The sequence below is a fragment of the Triturus cristatus genome, chromosome 4_2 (assembly GCF_964204655.1).
Source record: "Triturus cristatus chromosome 4_2, aTriCri1.1, whole genome shotgun sequence".
In the NCBI taxonomy this organism is placed as follows: Eukaryota; Metazoa; Chordata; class Amphibia; order Caudata; family Salamandridae; genus Triturus; species Triturus cristatus.
In genome coordinates this window covers 631,055,508-631,078,146 of record NC_140586.1, presented here as the reverse complement: position 1 = coordinate 631,078,146, position 22,639 = coordinate 631,055,508, and positions in this window count along the sequence as shown.

Here is a 22,639-nt window from a genome sequence, read left to right as displayed (position 1 = left end):
CCTGTCTGTACAATAAACATCCTTCTTCTGCACATATTTGGATGTCTGTAACTCCTGTAATGCGTCTGCCTGCTCACTTACACTGGCCCACAGCTAGTTTCATGGCATGGCATAAGGAGGTTGAGAATCCACGTTTGTAGCTGGCTCTTGGTAGGAGTGTCACATGCCTGGCATACGTGTCCAGGGCATATTGCACAGACCTGACTCTGTATGTGGCATATGTGTATTCCCTGTTGAGCATGTGCTCTGTACATTGAAAATGGTGGTGTACTGTACTCACTCTTCGTTGTCCCTTCTAATTCACTGCAGGGCTCCGCCTCTCCTTCGACCAATTCCGGACTTGGCTGACATGCGGGAAAATGACTGTATACGCCGCTACCGCTTCCCCCAACGTTTGATTGAGGACTTGACGACACGGCTGGCAGCACACCTCCAACCGCTACACAGGTATCCTGGTGCACTCACCCAAGATGAAGGTGATGGCAGCCCCACATTTCTTGGCCACGGGTACCCTTCAACATACCATTGCCCATGTCGGTGGGATGTCCCAAACCATGTTCAGCCGTGTTCTGCATGATTTTTTGGAGGCCATGTTGGAGCACCTTGATGAGTTCATTAAATTCCCAACTCCTGAGCAGTTGACAGCTGTCAAGCGTGAGTTCTATGCCCTGGGAGGGATGCCCCATGTCATTGGGTCCATAGATGGGACACATGTGGCTTTGGTACCACCACAGGCACAGGAGGTAGCCTTCCGTAACCGCAAGCATTACCACTCCATTAATGCCCTTGCGGTGTGTCTTGCCAACATGGTAATTTCACATGTCTGTGCTCGTTTTCCAGGATCAGCACACGATGCGTACATCATGAGGCGTAGCAGGGTGCCTGAAATGATGCTGCAGCTGCGCAACGAACGAGCATGTATTGTTGGTGGGAATACTCTGGCAGTCCTGTATTTAACGTCATCTTCCTGTCTTACTGCTCCTCCTGACCCACTCTTGTCCATGATGTTTCCATGTAGGGGACGCTGGCTATCCCAACATGCCATGGCTGATCACGCCTCTCCGCAACCCCAGCACGGCTGCCAATCACCGCTACAACAACGCCCATGGGCAGACCAGGCGAGTGATAGAGAGGACGTTTGGCCTCCTGAAGAGCCGATTCCGTTGCCTCCACAAGACCGGTGGCGCACTCCCATATGCACCGGTGAAGGTCTGCAAGATATTCCTCGTGTGCTGCATGCTGCACAACATGGCAGTGGAGAAAGCTGTGCCACTCATCCTGGATCCAAATGAGCAGGACCATCCACCCGTGGAGGATGAAGGGCTTGGGCACGAGGCAAGTGATGTGGAGGAGGAGGAGGCGGTAGAGGACATGCGGAGTCGGCTAATACGCGACTTCTTTGCTTAGTGGTGAGTTCCAGTGTCTGAGTGTGCACGTATTTGGCTGTGTGTGGCATGTGTTGCAATGTGTGTGTCCATCTGCATGTCTTCCAAGTGAGTCAGAGGTGTGTTTGGATGTGTCACTCGAGTGATGGTGCAATAGAAGAATGTTTTTCCAGAGTCATCATTGTCACCTCGCATGTTGACAACCTAATACGTGTCGAGTACATGCACATGCATGCGGATGTGCTTCTTTTGGCTGACTTCTGGTGTGTCTCCCATCCACAGGTACTTGCGCATGCTGTCTGCTGGTGGCATTGTTGTGCTCCTGCTATTCCTCATGAACACAGCAACATGTGCTGAATCAGCGTTACATGCACGGACAAGTTCGAAAATCTCCTTCGGGTAAGGGATGCAGCACGGCTTTTTGGGAGTGGTATTTGTTTTGAATGTGTGTGCACTGCTCCTGTTCATGTTTGGATACTTTATATACATGTAGATTCACCATGGGGCACATGACCTAGAGCAGATTTCACCTGAATTGATGGTCAGACTTGGTGACAGTCATCTGTAATGGGATTGTGATGGAGCCATCAATGTGTGTAACACTGGCCTCGGAAACATACGGGTTGCAACGGGTTGACATGGTGTGTGAATTCTCCATTAGGGGCTCAATGGTGTATAGCAGGCTCTCCGTGAGCAGCAGGGGGTGTTTAGCTGTAACCCGTCACTTGTGTGCCAGTGCCATGGATTTCTAGCTTATGTGGTGGTAAGGGGGGTGCCAGTGTTGGTCCCACGTGTTCATCCACATGACCTGTGTATGTGTTGACAGAGTTGCATTAGCATTCCGACACACATGAGTAATAAAGGTGTCCCTCTGCCTCCAAGGTGCCTCATCTCTGTCAATGGTGGTCTGTTGCCACTGTGCATGCGGCATGTCTGGCATTGTTCTCAGAGATGGTGCATATGAGTCTATGTGTAGAGTAGCAAGATGCAAGCTGTTTGTCAGGGATTAGATTCTGTATTGTGCATGATGTCCATGGCTGTGTAGGTATTGTGGCATGTCAGTCTCCCCGACGGCCACTGTGCTGCATGTGAATCCATTGTGTGTGTGTGTGCCATGTTGAACCAGACATTCCTTCCTTGACATACACCTTTTGCATGGTTCCTTCCTGAGATCCTTGTCTTTGTGTGCTACTTGTGGCATTGTTTCCTTGACATGGCGCATGCTGCTGCAGGCCCTGCTGCAAGGGCACCCAGTTTCCACGCAAACAAGCTGGTGTTCATCATGGATTGCTTGCTGACATGTGCTATGCTGATCAGCAGCATCTGTGCCTCATGCGGCAGCACAATCTGCATTATGCACATGATCCCCAGTTCCATCCACCTCAAGGCAAGAGGGAGACCATCCTCCAGGTAAACTACGACATCCGTGTCTAATCCTACCTTGCACTCTACGGACATGTGCGTTAGAAATCCCATGATACTTGTCCACATCCAGGGTGCATCTGCACAGCTCTGCTACTACATCCGGAGACCAGGCCACATCAACGTCCAACAGAGATGGGGGAAGTGGATCACTGCCAGCTGCAGGATGACCTTCTCAATCCACGCACACACTCAGGATGCAGCCCACAACCACAACACAACCTTGTGGCACTGTGATCCAACACCCAATTGTGCCATCTCCATGCATCCAACCTTGGCTGGCCCACCATTTTCCACATCCACCTGACTCAAGCATGCAGGACATGGTTCTGCCACGTGTCTACACATACCTGGGACTCCCACCCCAGGACACTCCATATGATCCCTGACCTCTGCGCATGACTGTTGCTCTTCTAAATAGGTCTGTAGGCACAGGTGTGTGGGCACCCCCTCAGCTGGTTGGGCCCATCACGGGTGAGTATGGTGCTCCATGTCTGTCTTGGATGGTACGTTGTGACCCATGTGTGTCCTGTGCCAGACTCAGACCCCAGGGTATGGAGGTTTGAAGTTAATTCAGAAATCAGACATGGTTTGACTTTACAACACACACATGTAGTGGAATAATGCAAAATGACGGCATCATCTTGTGATTGTGATGAATTTTATTAGTGCTGGGGTACGTGTTTGGGGGGGGGTGACAAGAGGTGCTTGGCGGGAGTGTAGAATCCAAAGTTCACAGGGGGAGTTGGTGTCCTTGCCATTGACAGTCATCAGAGTCTGTGCCACAGTCTTTGTCAACATTGGTCAGACAGTGACCAGCAAGGCCATGTGGCAGAGAATGTCCTTTGCTGCTGTGCTGCTGTTGGGCCAGAGGGTCAGGTGCCAGGCCAGGTGACCTGGGAGATGGTGATGTTCCGCTGACTCTCACGGTTTTTTTCGTGGACGACCCACCTTCCTGCGGGGACCCTCAGACGCCTACCTTGACGATGCAAGGGACGCTCCGTCAGATGAATCCTCCTCCTCCTCCCTCCCTGTGTCTGGTGCTGCTCTACGCCTGGTGGCACAGGGAGGGTTTGCCAGGCTTTGGCCGATCTGACGGAGGGATTGGCTCACGTCCCTGTGGACCGCCAAGAGCTCTGCCAGTCTTGCCTCCATCCTGGCATGATGCTCAAACTGCAGGGTCTTCATCTCATTGAGGGTCCCCACTACCTGGGCGATGCCTCTGGAGTCACGCCGGTATGCGTCCAGGATGGTTCTGACGTGTGCCATAGCCGGGTCCTGAGCCAACTGGGCAGGTTCGCGCCTCCGCCGTCCTCCATTCCCACCACCCCTGCCCACTTGCGCCTGGCCTGCCGTTGTGGGCACATCGGGTCTCCGGGACCCCTGAGGGATGGCATTTGCGGTGTCGCCTGCCTCCTCTTGGGTGCCCGGAGAACCTTGTCCCTCCTGGACAGACTGGCTGTGTTGTTGTGTGCGGGCAGGGCTCCTGGGTGTCTCCTGGGATGTGGCAGGAATGGGGGTGGTGGTTGGCACAGTTGTACCTGACGCAGGTGCTGCAGGCGGTTGGACACCAGAGGGGCCAGGTTGGTCTGGGTCATCCACGGAGTGGTGAGAGTCGTCGCTGCTGGTGGAGTCCTCTTCACGCAGAGCCTGGTCCTGTGAGTCTTCCCCCCAGTGTTGGGGGGAGATCGATGATGTTGACCTGTGTGTGAGAGAGACAGTGTTAATTGTGTTACATGCGACATCCATGTTTCATTCTTTTTTGATTTGGCACAGTTCCTCTGGGTGGTTGGATTTGGCTAGCATTCCTCACACAGTGCACTTGTGCATGGGTATGTCCCTTGGCCACAGCTTTCGACACTTTACCTATGTGTGACACAATCTTAGTTGATGCATATTTTGGGAACGCAGTCAGCAGTGTAGTGAGCGGGCGTAGCAAGCCATGCAGAGCCGCCTCACATGTTGCACTGTACGTGGCCAAATTGTGTTTATTCCATGTTATTTGAGAATGTAGGTAGGTAACTTAACAATTTGTGACAGTGTTCTGACGAACACAGTGGGTAGGTATACTGGGTGTAAGGTTCTGTTTGTGCCTGCAGCACGGATGTAATCGTGCACAGATTGACACATGGCCTAGTGTTTATCAAAGGTTGAAGGGGGGTTAAGGCACTGCCAATCCTTGTCTACATGCACACAGTCCACCTGCTGACGAGCGGACATGGCCACACCACCCAAGAGTGATTTTATCTCGCTCTGTCTCCCTTTCTCCCTTCCTCTGTCAGCCTCCTCCCTCTGTCCGTCTCCCTTTCTCCCTCCCTCTGTCAGCCTCCTCCCTCTGTCCCTCTCCCTTTCTCCCTCCCTCTGTCAGCCTCCTCCCTCTGTCCATCTCCCTTTCTCCCTCCCTCTGTCAGCCTCCTCCCTCTGTCCGTCTCCCTTTCTCCCTCCCTCTATCAGCCTCCTCCCTCTGTCCGTCTCCCTTTCTCCCTCCCTCTCTCAGCCTCCTCCCTCTGTCCGTCTCCCTCTGTCTCCCCTTCTCCCTCCCTCTGTCATCCTCCTCCCTCCCTCTGTCTGTCTCCCTGTGTCCACCTCTGTCTCTGTCCCTCTCTCTGCCCCTCTCCCTCCCTCTGTGTGTCACCCTCTGTCACCTCAGCCCAGCTTCCTGGGCACACACAGTTTGCAGGTCTTGCAAAGGCCATTGGCTTGTTCATGTGGGTTTGTTTCTTCTCTGCGGGCACCCATTGGGCGGAGTGTCTGAGTCTGCGCTGCTGCTGTGGCGGTGTGTGCTGACACTCTTTCAGTGTGCTGCGTCTTCATTGGCTGCTGTTATGTGCAAATTGTGCCTTCATACCCATGTCGTCCTGCAACGCGGCCACCATTAGCAGGCAAAACAGTACTGTGTGGGGACACACTGTTGGTATGGCTGTGCCCTAAGCCATATGGGCTGAGGGCATTGTTGTGTGCTTCAGAGTTGCTCTATGTTAATTTTGAGGCCCACCCTCCCGGCATCAGGGACATCCTGTCTTGTGTTGGTGTTTTGTGTGGCCTGTGACTTGGCATGGCCTTGCTTGGGGCATGGGGCATGGAGGCGCTAGTGGCATGTGTGTGTTTTTGGAGTGTGGTTGTGTCCGGTGCTGGCATTGGGGGGTTGCGTGCATGATTGGTATTTGGGTTGTATATGGGGTTCCCCCATGTGAGGTGAGTTGTTTGTGTACTCACCAGGCTCTCGGACTCCTTCTAGTCCGTCTACTACCAACGGCGGCAGCGTGGCCATCACCTTCTCCTCCCAGGGATGGTAGTGTACCGGTCTGCGGGGCGGCCCTCCTCCAGTGATGTTGGCCTGGTTGTGCTCGTCCGTCATTTTGCGGCGGACCGTCCTCCGCAGATCGTACCACCTGGCTTGGCACTCATGCCTGGTCCTTCTGGTGGCCCCAACAGCATTCACGGAATTGACTATCCTCTCCCACATGGCAGTTTTTTCTGATATGCTGGTCCGTCTGACCAATGTTCCAAAGAGCTGTGGCTCGACTCTGATGATTTCGTCGACAAGGGACTCCAGCTCGACCTTTGTGAACTTTGGATTCTTGTTGGTGGGCATGGTGTGGGGTGTGGGTGTGGATGGTTGTGGGGGTGTGGGTGTGGATGGTTGTGGGTGTGTGGGTGTGGTGTGAATGTGATGAGGGTGTGTTTGTGATGGTGGTTGTGTGAAGGAGTGCAAGTGTAAGGTGTATTGATGGTTGAAGTATGGTGCAGTGCGTTGTCTCTGGGGTCTGGCAGCAGTGGATCTGTTGCAAAGGATCATGGTTTGTGTGTGTTGGGCCTTTTTATTGGTCCATTTGTGGGTGTGGCTGTGTTTGAACTTTGGGTGGGTGTGTTATAAGGAGTGGTAGTGGTTTGGGCCTCTGTTTATCTGTTTGTCAGTTGCAGGTCAGTGTATAGGATGTATTTGGCCTTGTTGGATATGGTTTGTGGTGTTGTGTGCCTCGGATTAACTGTCCTTGTGTTTTTTTGGTTTGCCGTGGTTCAGTAGGAGTGTTTTTAGCCTCTGTACGGTGCGTACATGGGCCATGTTGTTGTACAGTGCTGTCCTTTGCTATGGCTTAGTACGACTCGTACATGCCCGATGTTGGGTGAGGGTGCTGGTGTGTGGGCCTGGGGTAGGGTGCGTACGAACACGGGCAGGGTGTTGGTCCGCACCGTCCATCGGTGGTGGTGTTTCGCACCATACATACAGGGGATGCTGGGTGTAGGGTCTGTACATACACAGGTGGGGAGTTGGTACGCTCCATGCATACACGGGTGGGGGTACGATCCGTACATACACGGGTGGGGTGGGGGTACAGTCCGTACATACACGGGTGGGGTGGGGGTACGGTCCGTACATACACGGGTGGGGTGGGGGTACGGTCCGTACATACACGGGTGGGGGTACGGTCCGTACATACAAGGGTGGGGAGTTGGTACGCTGCATGCATACACGGGTGGGGGTACGGTCCGTACATACACTGGTGGGGTGGGGGTACGGTTCGTACATACACGGGTGGGGGTACGGTCCGTACATACACTGGTGGGGTGGGGGTACGGTCCGTACATACACGGGTGGGGAGTTGGTACGCTGCATGCATACACGGGTGGGGGTACGGTTCGTACATACACGGGTGGGGTGGGGGTACGGTCCGTACATACACTGGTGGGGTGGGGGTACGGTCCGTACATACACGGGTGGGGAGTTGGTACGCTGCATGCATACACGGGTGGGGGTACGGTCCGTACATACACTGGTGGGGTGGGAGTACGGTCCGTACATACACGGGTGGGGAGTTGGTACGCTGCATGCATACACGGGTGGGGGTACGGTCCGTACATACACGGGTGGGGAGTTCGTACGCTGCATGCATACACGGGTGGGGGTACGGTCCGTACATACACTGGTGGGGTGGGAGTACGGTCCGTACATACACGGGTGGGGAGTTGGTACGCTGCATGCATACACGGGTGGGAGTGCGGTCCGTACATACACGGGTGGGGTGGGGGTACTGTCTGTACATACACTGGTGGGGTGGGGGTACGGTCCGTACATACACGGGTGGGGAGTTGGTACGCTGCATGCATACACGGGTGGGGGTACGGTCTGTACATGCACTGGTGGGGTGGGAGTACGGTCCATACATACACGGGTGGGGAGTTGGTACGCTGCATGCATACACGGGTGGGGGTACGGTCCGTACATACACGGGTGGGGTGGGGGTACGGTCTGTACATACACTGGTGGGGTGGGGGTACGGTCCGTACATACACGGGTAGGGAGTTGGTACGCTGCATGCATACACGGGGGGGGGGTACGGTCCGTACATACACTGGTGGGGTGGGAGTACGGTCCGTACATACACGGGTGGGGAGTTGGTACGCTGCATGCATACACGGGTGGGGGTATGGTCCGTACATACACGGGTGGGGAGTTGGTACGCTGCATGCATACATGGGTGGGGGTACGGTCCGTACATACACTGGTGGGGTGGGAGTATGGTCCGTACATACACGGGTGGGGAGTTGGTACGCTGCATGCATATACGGGTGGGGGTACGGTCCGTACATACATGGGTGGGGTGGAGGTATGGTCCGTACATACACTGGTGGGGTGGGGGTACGGTCCGTACATACACGGGTGGGGAGTTGGTATGCTGCATGCATACACGGGTGGGGGTACGGTCCGTACATAAAGGGTGGGGTGGGGGTACGGTCCGTACATACACTGGTGGGGTGGGGGTAAGGTCCGTACATACACGGGTGGGGGTACGGTCCGTACATACACTGGTGGGGTGGGGGTATGGTCCGTACATACACGGGTAGGGAGTTGGTACGCTGCATGCATACACGGGTGGGGGTACGGTCCGTACATACACTGGTGGGGTGGGAGTACGGTCCGTACATACACAGGTGGGGAGTTGGTACGCTCCATGCATACATGGGTGGGGGTACGCTCCATGCATACACTATTGGGGGTTTGGCGTGTGCATCCGTGGCCGGGGGGTGTTTTGCACATACATGCGGGGTCTGTGTTGGGGTGTTCGGCTCGTGTGCGGGCACGTGTCTCCATGCTTGTTATGGGAGTTCGGTCCGTACGGTGTTATTTCCATACAGTTGTGAAATCGTGAGGAGGGGAGTGATCGTACTTGCGCGGTCGGACTTCATATTTCCGATTCGTACGGTAAATCGTCCGGGGATTTGTCGGACACAATTTCCGACCCGAGGACGTGTGGGGAAGTTTTCCGGATGTGATTCGTATGGAGTTTTTCCCATGCGAATCGTACTTGGCAGTTTGTACGCTACTTGTACGATTCGGACGGAAAAAAGTCCAGATTCAAATCGGACGGGGGAAATTTTTCCAGGATCCGAATTGGCACCTTTGTGTCCGATGGCTTGTTGAAGATAAAGCATAAAGCAACTATTGGTGAACAATGTTAAGTTCACCGCAAATATAAATGTAAGACCCATATTCTTCCTGTAATAACAAGCAGCAGTGGCAGCCATCTTAACTATCCCACGACTCGCTACATATGGTGTGGGATATCGATTTAAAAATATATTACATGCCTCAACTTGTGATATCATAAGCATGATCACTATAAAACTATATTTTACTTATCAAAAAAGTTATGCATATTAAACCTCAATCATTTCTAAGAGACTAAAACAACTATTCAGTGTTAACAAAGATGCGTATAACACTATCGCATCTCAAAATCACTCACCAGCAGTGGCATAGTAACCCGCAGCTTGTATGCTCCTTATGTTTCAATTCGAAACCGAACAACAACGGGTGGGCATTTTTAAATCCCCCACCCGGAAATAAGGAACACCTGTTGTATGGTAGCGATCGAAAACGTCTTTGCACTATTTGATACCTTGAGACACTGTTCATTTGTTAGGTGCGGTATTTAATAGTCTCTAACCTCATCTTTTTGTACTCAATTTATGAAAGCTATTGAAGTCTAAGAATATTAAATATACTATTCCCACTCTAGTTTATACAACAGTAGAAAAAGTGTTGGACTTCTGAGGGGTTAGATTTACTATTCCTAATCCAGGCACCGCAATAATAGGGAAAATGTTGGACTTCGGAGGACTTAAATTTATTATTTCTACTTCAGTCGGTGCAACAGTAGGGAAAGATTTGGACTTCGGAGGAGTGAAATTTACTATTCCCACTCCAGTCTAAGTAACAGTACGAAAACATTGGATTTCAGAGGGGAGAAATTTACTATTTCATTCCCAGTCTACACAACCGTGAGGAAAGCATTGGAATTCGAGGAATGAAATATATGATTCCCACCGCAAACAACACACAGTTGGGAAGCTATTGAACTTCGGAGGACTTAAATTTACTTTTCACACTCCACACAGTGCAACAGAAGGGAAGGTGTACTTTGGAGGGGTAAAATGTCATATCCCCTTTCTAGTCTGTTCCACAGGGACAGCTTCCCATTTGTGAATGAGATGGCTCTGCCTTTGAGGTAACGCTAACTGATCAATGGTTTGCAAGTGCAATTGCAGTCGCAAAGCATTATTAAATTCCATTGTGACTCACAGCTGGACGTAGACATCTTGTTCACTCCCTTCCTATTTGTAATTGATAATGATTTGCAAACCCCCTTTCATGAGAATCAGAAACTATTTTCCAACTCATAAAAAGAATTCTGTACATTTCAAATATAGAGGCGAATGAGCCACTAAAAGCTTGAACCAGACTCAAGGTTGGTGCCTAGCTCTGGCTCAGCTGGACGACCTCTTGGAACCTCGAGCCCAAAACAAGCCAAGCGTTCACTGGAGCCGGTGTAGCCTTGCGGCTACAGGTGCCAGATCTGGTTGAAATCCTGCCTCAGCTGTAAATGTTGGCAAATTTCACAGAGTGGAAAAAAAAATTCACAATCTGCTTCTCTATTGAAGAGCTCTTAGGTCCTTGGGCCAGGTTTGCGCTGTGTTAATACTGCCCAAAGATAAATGTGGATTACGTCTAACCTCATCCTCCGAATTATGGGCAGATCCTTAACTTTTGATTCCAGAAAGAGATAACCTTCTGGTGGTCGAACTGCACAGTGCAACACTAGAAAATCTGTAATCAATCCCAGCTTGATCAAATTGTGTGATTCTAAGCAAATACTTTATTTCACCGAACCTCCTAATCACATTGGAGAGCAGCTTCAAGTACGTGAGTTCCAGAGTGTAGCTACCCTTGGTGCAGCAGATGCAGTGGCACCAGGGGATAAGGGGCCCACTGAACCCCGAAAATAATGTATTTTATTACTCCAACAGTTATCTAATGGGCCTTTTTCCCTCGTTTGCACCAGGTCCCTTGGCATTCTTTTTACGCTACTGGTGAGCTCAAGATGTGCACAGTACAAAAACCTATTGTAGCCACATATAGGGGGCGCATTATAACTGACTTGCCGGTAAGTTCACTAATAAATACTATTGTCATCAGCGAGGGTAGAAATGCTTCTCGGTTCGTGTTTAAAACCTTACGTTTTAAAAAATACTTTTCAAACAATTAGCTGTACAAAGATGAAATGCTTCTCTGTGTTAAAGAAATGCACTTTCTTATATTTTGATGACACCTTATCAATTCTACTAGCAGTCCCTCGAATTGTATATACATTCAAGGGACTGCTAGTAGACACTTGAAAAAGTATCCTATTCCCTTGAGTTCACAAGGGGTCTCTCTCTACTTTCTCATACCTTATCAATTCTAACATGATATTGATACATGATTTAAATCCCAGATATTTTCATGGCTCGGCGCATGCACTGGCTCTTAGAGCCAGAGCCCACCCTTGGCGCGGCTCAGGCTCGGCTCTTCATGTTAATTTGTTGACTTACCCACGTCTTTTCAAAAACACTCTGATCGTGGGAATTTAGGGGCCAGACCACAAAACTGGTTTGTACATAGGGACGCAGTCCCTAAGCTTCTAATGAGGTAACTTATCGTAATCAAATCCCTTGGTAAGATCGCCATCTAGTGGACGCTAGTTTCCTTTGACCAAAACAAAAAATAAACTTGGAAAAGTTTGCGAAGTACCTTTTATTTTTCATTTCATTTACATATGTCGTCGACATTTCCTCAAACAGCATGTGCCTGGATCCAGCCCACAGCATTGCACAGGATATCTGTGTGCTGTCAAGCCATCATGTAACTATTTAGCATTCTAATTAATTATAAATACAGTATGGGAACTGGATGATTTAGACGACAAACTGAATTTCTTCTCCACACTGGTTTTTTTTTCTGTTCTGTAGAATCCTACTCTGTATTAAACCCGCAATTGCACGTGAGATTGAATTAGCCTGCAATGCTTGGATTTCTGAGGGAGGCAGAGTTTTTGGCCAACACGAGACAAGCTCCACCTGTGTAGTGTCCTAGCATGGACACGTTCTAGTGTTCAGATGTGTGTCCTACACTGTACACCCACCCACCACAGACGTCACTGGGTCAGGTGACGCTGTTAATAAAAAGGCCGAGCGCACGTGCTCGAGGCCAGTTAACCCACTACCCCAACTACGTGTGCTGTGTCCGTTATTGCCACCGAGCATGAGGGCCTAGGGCCCAACACAACAATGGCGACGAGAGTGGTACTACACCCCGTGTGTGCAGCCTTCGTTCTGCGAGAAGGTGGGGGAGAGAGGGCGAGCTGCCCGCAGTGAGGGCACCCTCCCCCCCCCTTGGGGAAGGCGCGACGTGCCGAGAAGCCTGCGGGGCGAAGCAGAGCCCGCAGCGTGACTGGTGGCGACCGGGAGCCCACCCCGCGCCTCAGGTGCTTGCCGCTGTGACCCTGGTGGAGGGGGAAGCACCCCAAGACAAGCGGACCGATCGGAGCCCACCTGCATCGGCCGCGACGCCGTGAGTCTGCAGGCGGAGGTCGGGTGCCCACCCCGACCCCGTCGACCCTGCCGCTGTGCCCCGAGGTGCCCGGAGAGGAATGGCAAGCCGAGCGGAGCCCACCCGCATCGGCTGCGGCCCCCGCAAGAAGTGTGGCTCACGCGGTGCCAACCCGCGTTACAAGAGAGCCCAGCCGGGCAGAAGGTGAGCCCGGAGAATAGGCGGCAGTGAAGTGAGCCGGCTGCGAGGCGGACGGGGAGTGGAGTAGCTACCCACTCCTCCGCCCCCCCCTAGCGAGAGAAAGTGACTGGTGGCGGCCGTCCACAGCGCCAGCCTATGCCCCAGTGCGGCGGAAGAAACTGCATGGCAAAGCGGAGCACACCCGCAGTTACGAGAGAACTGTGAGCAACCCTTCCCCGCCGCGCAGCGTATGATTCGAATGGCTGTTGCGGCGGGGTGTGTTAAAGAAACGGGAGCGCCCGGCCCGCGGCCGGAGAAAAAAGTGGCACACAAGTAAGAGAGGAGCCCACCCTCAGAACGCCGCATAGTATAGAGACTTCCCCGCCCGCTCCCCGCGCGGCATGCAGGCCGAGTGAGGCTGCGGGAGCGGGAGAGAAAGGAAAAGTCGGCGCGCGGCCCGAGGCCGTTTGAACTCTTAATATAGGCGGAGGGGGAAGCCTACGTTGCGCACCCTGCCCCATTGCCGGTACACATCACCAACCCTCCCCCGCCCCGAGCAGCGTATGGAGAGAGCTGCTGCGGGCGGGGAGAGCAATAATTTCACAAGAGCATGGGGCATGAGTTAAGGAGCGTGAGGGCGATCATGACTGTGGAAAATGGCCGCCGCCGGCCATACGAGTATGCCCCCACCTCGCAGGACCCCCAGCAGAGCCCACTAGAGAAGCACGCAGCCAGCGCTGCCACAAGGGAACCAAACAAGGTGCGTGATGGCACCAACTACCACTATGCCCCAAGCCAGCTCATTGGAGATGCCTGCGCCGCCCCTGTCTCTCAGCAAATAAAGTAAAAGACTTACCTGCTGTCCTGCACTCCACTGCTCTGTTGCAGCTCCAGCCCCTCTGGGCTCCACTGGTCTGCCTGGCTCCAGCTCCCCTCCACTGTCTGACAGAAGCCTGGGAAAAGGAAAGGGAACATGGAGGAAAGCTCTGGCAGCCAAGAAGGGTGCTGCTGCACGGAGGAAAGAAACACTGCCATCTAGGGGCCACTGGTGGTACTGCAGCAACAGAGAAACAAACAAGCATGCAGCAAGCCAAGGGAATCCAGCAGCTGCAGGAGACCGACGGATCGCAGCGCAAGGAAGAAGAGGCAGCAAGGCACGTACCGCAAGGTCTGACTGATGCGCGAGGGTGAGCGCACGGGAACGCGACGGAGGCGCACAGGAATGCGCCAGAAGAGCAGGAACGCGACAGAAGTGCAAGGGAGAAGAGACAGTGTGCCACAGGGATGCAGCACCATCCCACAGCGACAAGGAGGAAGAAAGAACAGTGTCAAGCCGCATCCACCCCAGCGAGGACTGCGCTGTCGCCGCATCAAGCGGAGCGAACCCTCGAGCGAACTAAAGGACTCAGCGCAGATGTACCCCGGACGCGGAAGGTACACTGCAGCGCCTACAGGAGAGGAACCCACTGAAGAGGATGGGCGCAGCAAGTATCCAACACTGGCGGGCAACGATATCGAGCCACACCCAGTGGCGCCAAGAAGCCACCACATCAAGAGATCATGGTACAAGGAACAACGCTACACTGAAGATGTACCACGACGGTACGAAGAGTAGCACGCACCAGCGCCTGACAAGGCAGCGGACACAGGTAGTCACACGACGTGACGCACCTCGTGAAGCCGACCAGCCAAATGGTCGCACCACAAGGCCAAGCCGACCTGCCAAACGGTCGCACCACAAAGGCCAAGCCGACCTGCCAAACGGTCGCACCACAAAGGTCAAGCCGACCAGCCAAATGGTCGCACCACAAAGGCCAAGCCGACCTGCCAAACGGTCGCACCACAGAAGCCGACTCGCCAGGAGTTGCACAAGGAGGTGACCGACGCACGGGTCAGTAAATCTACAGAACTGGAGGTCTGACGACAAGACCGAAGGTATCCTGCCAGTGATCGGCAGCGCGGACCGTCAAGTGGTCCAAGAAGCTCAAGAGGAACCAAAGTAACTGGTGAAAAGGAGAAGAACGAAGCGGACCAAGAGTATGGCCCCACGAACTTCAACCAAAGTAACTGGTGAAAAGGAGAAGATGAAGAGAAGGTCACGACCCTAACTCGGAATGCTGAGGAAGATGAAGAGAGTGTTCTCGGACGAGGACAAGACCAGGGGGAACACGTGCAGAGTGCGCGCGCTGCATGGAGAAGCCTGGCCAGACCAAGAGGAGAACAGAAATGGTCCAGAGTAGGTCGTGAAGTGAAGGGAAGAAGATATCGGAGTGGCACGTTTGCCACTACAAGAAGAGAAGGAAGATGACATCGGAGTGGCACGTCTGCCACTAAAAGAAATAGAGGAAAGAGAGAGGAGTGTGGCAAGACTACTCACACCCTGAAGATAAGGAAGGCGACAAGTGCCAGAACATGGAGAGCAAGTCCTGTGAACACCCGTGGCACGGAGAAAAGACCATCTGTTTGACGATGCTTTCAGCACACCCGGAATCTGCAGAAGTGAGCAGGCTGGACCATTCGGAACACCCACCTTTGGGGTTACACGGACACTGGTCAATGCCAGCCGTGGTGACTCAGGGGCAAAGGCCTCAGGGATGCCAGTGAGAGAGAGTGTCCCCGCGACGAGAGATGGTCATCAGCCGCCCTTCAGCAAAGGTCCCAGGAGGATGAAGACATCGTGGGCAAAGACAGGAGCCAACAGCTACCCTCCAGATCTGAGGTGAAACTTGTCGTCTCCTCCGCACCCGCTTATCGGCATGGGAGTAACACGATACAGGACATTCAACCCAGGACAGATCTGATAAAGAGGGCCTCAAGGATATCCCGTGGCAGGGGAACACCGGCGAGAGGGGCATCCTGGTGAGAGGGGTGTCTTGCGAACAACCCGTCTTTTGCAAAACAGAACACACGCCACAGATAAAGAAAAGGACTGGACTAAAAGATGAACGGCAACATCTAGCGGTGAACCACAAGAACTTCAACTGCGTTTGTCGCCAAGAAAGTAAAGAAAGTAAAGCGAAGAAAAGACTGTGAGAACAACTTCAAGGCAGAGCCGTCAAACAGACTGGATCCATCGAGCACCCAGGCTGGTGTCACAGTGAACTGGTGATCGTCCGTGACAGGAAGAACATCGTCTGTGAATCCAAGCAGCTGAAGCGTGAGCGACTCTGCAGAAGTTTGGTCACTGTATTACATCCATGTATATATTTCTTTCTCCCCTAGGTTGAACATTGACTCTGGGTTTGTGTCATTAAAAATTGGGAGGAATGTAGTGTCCTAGCAGGGACACGTTCTAGTGTTCAGATGTGTGTCCTACACTGTACACCCACCCACCACAGACGTCACTGGGTCAGGTGACGCTGTTAATAAAAAGGCCGAGCGCACGTGCTCGAGGCCAGTTAACCCACTACCCCAACTACGTGTGCTGTGTCCGTTATTGCCACCGAGCATGAGGGCCTAGGGCCCAACACAACACACCTGCAACTCAGAGTGCAACCTTTAATAGCTGTGATGCATGTGCTCAGAGCCTCGACTCACAAAGCAACGTGGACGTATTCCAGGGATTGTCATGCCAATGAAATAATGTGGTTCAATCTGCCTTCCAGAGGAATATACTTGTCACTGCTATAAATAAACAGGGGGCAGTGAGTGAGCACTGAACATGCAGAAGGATTTTGCAAAGACGGATCAACCAATGGGGGCTCATAAAGTCTAAGAATAAATATGACTTCAAAACACAGACGACGAAAGTCTCTCATTTTACGCATACGATGTTTAAGCCATATTTTAGAAACGTGGCCTTTCTTTTCTTATGAATGCCGACTGAGGATTCAGACGACATTGGGCTCTAACCCCATTTGCAAACACACAATGTATGATCCTCGTCAATACCTGCAGAAATGGGAACTGCTCTGCGAAGCATAAAAGGCAACAAATGGTGAGATGACGCACTATATAAAAAAAAACAGGAGATTTGTGTGCTAATTTCTGAAGAAAATTGTTAGTAGAAAACAATTTTTGCATGGCCAAACGTTGTACGAGTTAGCGAGGGAACTGCTAATAGACAGCCGAAACCATGAGGATGAGCTTGTAAAGAAATATACCAGTTCATACATATTTGCACATCAAACACCGCACATCTGCATCTTTCTAGGCCTCGGTGTGTATGGCAAAGGGTTTCCCTCCCACATTACCACCCATGAACCCAATGACCCATGGGATCCTGGTCTCTATGAATGAATGGTGATCTATTGTCTGTTTAGTGCACGCCCTTCCCCCGTGCTCAATCCACGACCATGTGGACAGTGACATCTATGCTTAGCCTAGCTATGATAGCATATATGTAGATATAACGTCAATCCTATATCTGCGGATACGCGGGTAATGTGGAACGCCATCAGACACAGTGGCTAGGTACTGATGTATAGTTGGTGTACAGTAAGCGCAGTCTGCCAACAGCCATACTGCCCGCTGCAATGCCTGGTCATCCTGCTTTCTGGTGCTCTCTGCGTCACTTCCCTTCGCTCAGTACACCACCCCTCCCTCCTCTGTCACTGTACCAACCTCTGTAAATGTGCACGTGCCTCACTCAGTGATATAAATACTGCCTGCAGCACAATATCACAATTGTTGCCAGGCCACCTTGCACCAAACGCCAATATGACACCAGTGCAGTAGTTGGCATTGCCAGTACCAACCTGCAGTTATAGGAATCAGTGAGCGATTAACGCCCACAGATGCGGTTTTCCAATGAAAGCTACTCAGCACAAGCGCAGGCAAGCCTGCTGAACCAGAAATCACACGACACATGGACCTTCCGCCTTTTTAAGGTGATATTTTTAATTTCAGGGACAAATGTTGAAAGGGTACTAAACAACAACTTCCACATCTACCCCTGTATAAACTACCATGCATCATTTCCCCACTTGCATGCAGACTAAAAAGGAAATTGTACTCTCTACTCTGAAGGGCAGCTGTCTTCAATTTATGAGGTAAATCCCCCATCTGCATTTTGGGATTTGAATCATCAACATGATTTAAGAGATTGTATTTTTGAACACTATTATAGCTACACAGTATTGCTGACTTTTGTTATAGAAGAGTGCCAAAGACAGTCTGGCACATTTACATCTGGATAGTGGTAATGCCCTACTCCATGTCTCCCAGACTCTTTACTGGCACCCCTTAGGCGCATCCAACATGTTTCAGTACGTCGCATCCAGATTCTTAAAGAAATATGATCACATCACCCATATCTTGATGGAACTCCATTGGCTCCACTCGCAGGCCCACACCATCTAAACCAGTTGTATCATTTCCAAGGCTATCATGACCAGCATCACTGCTTATTTGTAGATAAAGGCACTAACTGTGGTGGTTCGAGGACACGATCAGACGGCAGACTAAGGGGTCGATTTCGATGTTGTTCGGAAACCTCGCCGACCAAATCGGTTTAGGAATGGTTTCCGGCCGACTCGACCACAACCTTTCCAAACGACCAATTGAATTAGGCTACATTGCATGTTAAACTCCTACCGAGTCGGTCGGAAAGCAATTCACACAACCAATTTGTCCAAAAACAAGCCCGATGCGAGCGACTCGTTCGGAAACGCTGAAGAATAGCATTCCGGTTACAAATCAGATTCGGTTTACCCCACGACCAGATGATGATGCGACCGACGGGGTTTCAGAACTGTGCTGGTTTGTGTTACAATTGGCAATTGGAAACTAATAAAAACAGTCAAAACAAGCCACACCCACCAATCAACCTATATAAAGGTCCAAAAACATGACCTTGATCCTTTGCTCTAACAGGAGGTCACAGGAGTCCCCACATATTCACCCACCACACAATTTGCAAATATTTTTTTATTTTTAAACAATTCTTACAAACACACACTCTTTTACATATTCACACTCACCCTCCCCATGGCCCCAAGGAAGCATCCACGGTTCACAGAGAAGTAGTTGGAAGAGCTTGTAGATGAAATAGTCAGAGTAGAGCCACAGTTATTTGGGAACCTAGTTCAACAGACCCCCCTTGCCAAGAGAAATAGGATGAGGGACAGGATGGTCAACAAAGTGAACACTGAAGCACCTGTCCTGCTCACATTGGATGATATCAGGAGTAGGTACTATGATGAGCGAAGGAGGGTCAAAAAGCTGCTGGCCAGAGAACACGCTCCAAGGCAGCAGACTGGCGGTGGCCCTCCTGCACCACCTGTTCATTTCACTTCCTTGGAGGAGAAGGTGCGTGCCATCCTTCCGCCGGAGAGCATCTATGGACAACCTGAAGCACCAGAGTCTGGTAAGTACCTACTCCACATTCAAATAAAGTTACCAATTACACCTCTATAGACATCACTGTAAACGATACAGTGATACAAATGACTATTTTTAAATTTTTAAAAAACCTAGAGGAAATGAGCATGTGATATGTATGTCATATTGATAAACAACATACCTGCAATGAAAATGAAAATGTATAACATTTCTACCATCACCAGTCACCAGTGTCAGCCATCTTGACAGCACATTTACACACACTCTCAGGAAAGCTGAGTAACAAGTAGGCTGGTTGGGATGTGTTGTAAAGGAAGATACAGGGTCCATCTGTACATGTAGGTTACTTCTTTATTAGTAGCTTGGTTCCAACATAGGTGATCAGGATAACAGGAGAAGTTAGATGGTAGAAAGATAGCCCCACCAGGAGCAAGCTCCTTACAGCTCAGCCTGAGTAGACCAACTGACAATCTCACCCAGAGAGGCACTCAGGCATTCTATGATGTCATGCAACATTCTAACAGAGCAGTACAGTGGAAAATAGCTGACAAGTAATTTACTACACATCCTCTTTCCTTAGGGAACAACAGAAGTAAAAGTAAAGACACATAAGATACCCCAATAAATCTTTAGCAAGAAAGTGCAACAATGAGGTGCACATATCCACAGGTGTATTGCATGAGGTATCATGAATTTCACTGGCATGAACAGAAATGTGTTATGATGCAAAAATAAGTTAACCATTAAAATCGCAAACAACATTCCTACACGCCCCATCCCCCTCCCTTAGGGAAAACACAGCAGCTTAGATAAAAAACACTGCAACAAAGAAGGGCGGACACCCACACAACCTCCCCATACTCCGGTACACCACAGGGTATACACCCTGTTAAACAAAAGTGGGTGTAAAACACAGACCCTTGGGAGAAAACAACATCCCCAACAAAGGGGCTAGATACACTCTAAATAACAAGAAGAGTGCCACCACAACAACAAAGATAGAGAGAAAACCCTCTGTAAAGAAACACGAAATCCCATGGTAGAAGAAATGCTGACACTTAAAGAGGTATAAACACTAGAAGAAAACTTCACACTCAAAGTTGTACAAACGTGAAACCCTTGGCCACGAATTCCACGCAGGTAAACTTCGACCGGAGCATAGTGTCCTCATGAAAGGAAGACCTAAGAAAACGTCAGGAACCAACCGAAAAAACTTCACCAAGAAACATGACACATGAAAACAAAACAACCTCCCCTAGATAGGGTACACCATAGGGTACACGCACCCAAGAAAACTGAAAACTAAAATAGAGGCGTTGACTACCCCCACAACCTCCCCACAGAGATGTGTACACTACGAGTTAAACACTTTACAAAACCACACAACTTCCCCTAGATAGGGTACACCACAGGGTAGACACCCTGGAAAACGACAACACCTCCCCTAAATAGAGTACACCACAGAGTAATAGCTCCGGAAAATAACACAACCTCCCCTAAATAGGGTACACCACAGAGGAATAACCCTGAAAAACTGAAAACTAAACTAGAGGCATTGCCTACCCCCACAACCTCCCCAAAGAAATAGGTACACTCTATGTACAGAAACTACGAAATTAAGGGCATTGACTACCCCCATAACCTCCACTAGATAGGGTACACCATAGGGTACACGCATCCAAGAAAACTAAAAACTAAAGGCATTGACTACACCCATAACCTCCCCAACGAAATGGGTACACTCTATATACAGAAACTACGAAATTAAGGGCATTGACTACCCCCATAACCTCCCCTAGATAGGGTACACCATAGGGTACACGCACCCAAGAAAACTAAAAAACTAAAGGCATTGACTACACTCACAACCTCCCCAACGAAATGGGTACACTCTATATACAGAGACTACAAAGTTAAAGACATTGACTACCCCCCAACCTCCCCAAAGAAATGGGTACACTCTATGTACGGCTACTATAGGAGTAGACACACCCAAACCTCCCCAAAGAAAAGAGTACATGCTGCGTTAGCCTAAAAGGGAAACTGAGTGCCATTAAAACCTCCACCCACCAATGCATATTTCATACTATTGTCTGCGCAGTGCCCACAAAGCCAGGAGCGCCAGGATAGACTATTACAGCTGCGGGTCCATGCATTGTCTGTCCTGCTGTCCGCACAACCACCAAAACTCCCCCAAAAAACATTTCCTTGCTCTTGCTTAGACAGGCAACTCCACGTGGACTTAGTCAGGAGCATAGTGGACAGCAGCAAGACCGAACACCTCAGGAAATAAAGTCATCGCTTGGCTTGACAACCGCTTCTCACCTCAGGTCTTCTGAGCTCCCTGGCTCTGCCCCCAGAAGAAGGCGCACACATCCGTACCCCATGGGAAATCGAGCTCTGACTTCTTAGAGACGACGCGGTCTCGCGGCCCTCCGCTGTCATTTCCAGCGAGACTACACAGTCCTTCACAAATAACATGCCAAAAAGCCAAACCCAAGATGGCGGCACGCTTTTGACTTGGTGCCGGGTGGCTCATGGCACGTCTGCACAGTGGAGCGTAGGCAAGCAGCTGGAAGAATCCGAAAATGCCGGAGCGTCACAGAGGAGGCAAGCATCACAAGGGCGGTAAGACTATGCACGTTGAGAGTGTGCGCGCGGTGGAGCTCGCGTCTTGTTTGAAAGACCGCAGTCCAACTGCCATGTGGCGCATGCAACACTAAAAGTGCACCAAATAGCAAAACAAAGGGCACCCCACTCCCCGGCAAAACAAGTCACAGTCCAGCCACCTCAAATGTGTGCGTAGGCTCACCAAACATGCCGCCCATGTATGAAATCCCACAGCTATGTTGCCACTTGACACGAAAGGAGATCCACTCTGGGGCACAAATGGTAAAAGCAAGGCACACTCAAAGGAAAACACGTAGACTCTGTCTCTACGAACAAGCGGATGCGCTCACTCGAAATGCTGCTACTCTTGAAACGAAGCGCTAGATCAGTTCCTCAAAATCACCGCAGATGTCACTGAATTCACACCGCTATCCTCCCTGAGTGTAGTTCACCTATGTAAAAACTAACAGTCACTGACAAAACTTTGTTGGAGACGCTGTAGAAAGTACACAAGCAGACTCTGTTAAATAGTGGTTCTAGGCATATCCAGGTAAATATTAAAGACTGTTGCTGGAGAGACTGCATCAGACGTCTTCCAGAAGGCAGCAGGGTGACAGCAGGCTCACCATTGACACACGCCCAGGCTGCAGGCTGTCCAGATGGTACAGGATACTGGTGGGGCCTGCCAGGGCGTTACCTTTAAGCTTCAATTGACATTTTGAAAGTCCTTAATGTCCATAGATCTTTGTCTTTTGGTTCCTTGGTTCCTTAGTTGTCTTTAGTCCTTAATTCACGCGTAAGTTCTTCAAATCGTCGCCAAAATTGTTGTAAAGGAAGATACAGGATCCATCTGTACATGTAGGTTACTTCTTTATTAGTAGCTTGGTTC